We start from the raw sequence: 811 nt of genomic DNA, 5'->3' as shown, positions 1-811 counted from the left end.
CCCGCCCCTCCAGATGATGCTGCCCTGCGCTCCCCCGCCCCGCGCCTTCCGCCTCGGCCCCGAGCGGGCCCGGAGCCCCGCCCTCGCCTCCCGCCGCCGACCTCGGCCACCCGGGCGCCGCGCCGCAGGTGCTGCGGCCCCGCGAGCCCGCGGCCCTCCAGCCGGGTTCCCGGAGCCCGCGCGCGCCTGCGCCGCCCAGGGGGGTGGGCGCCGCCGGACTCGCTCCGCCCTCTTAAAGGGCCCGGGTCCTAATTTGCACCCACCCCCAGCACACACGCACACAGACGGTATTTTCAAAAAAAAGGCGAAGTTCAAAATTAGGAAGTTCCATCGATTAACAAAGTCCCGGAATAGAGTCTTAATAAAGGAGGGGAGGAGGAGCTACGGGGGTTGCAGAAGGGGGGGGGGGGGGGTAACACATTGATACAGGGTCTCCCTCGACAGCCCAAACCGGCTTTGAACTTGTGACAGTTCCTTGCAGCTGCTTCCTGAGTGTTTGCAATTCAAAGTGCCGTTTCAGCTGCTGCGGGTTTACCCTGTTGGGAGTGAAAACTCACTTTTTTCTACCTGTTCTGAATTGCCTCTGCTTTAGTCTAGCATCCAGGAAGAAGAAACTGGGAGGGCTCTCTTCCAGAACAAGGGAGTTTGTCTCCAGCCAGCTGCTTTCTGATGGGAGCCTTGATTAGAAACTGCCCCATCCTCCCTCCCCACTCCTCCTAGCCCAAATGGAAGCAGGACTAGACGGCAAGACCTAGAACCCACAGGCTCAGTGCGGCTGAGCCCCAAGACAGTCTCCATCATCTCTAAAGTG

This window comes from Psammomys obesus, unplaced genomic scaffold (genome assembly GCF_907164565.1).
Source record: "Psammomys obesus unplaced genomic scaffold, mPsaObe1.curated_primary_1811, whole genome shotgun sequence".
Classification (NCBI taxonomy): Eukaryota; Metazoa; Chordata; class Mammalia; order Rodentia; family Muridae; genus Psammomys; species Psammomys obesus.
The sequence above is the reverse complement of the archived record's forward strand: the minus strand, read 5'-3'. Positions refer to the sequence as shown.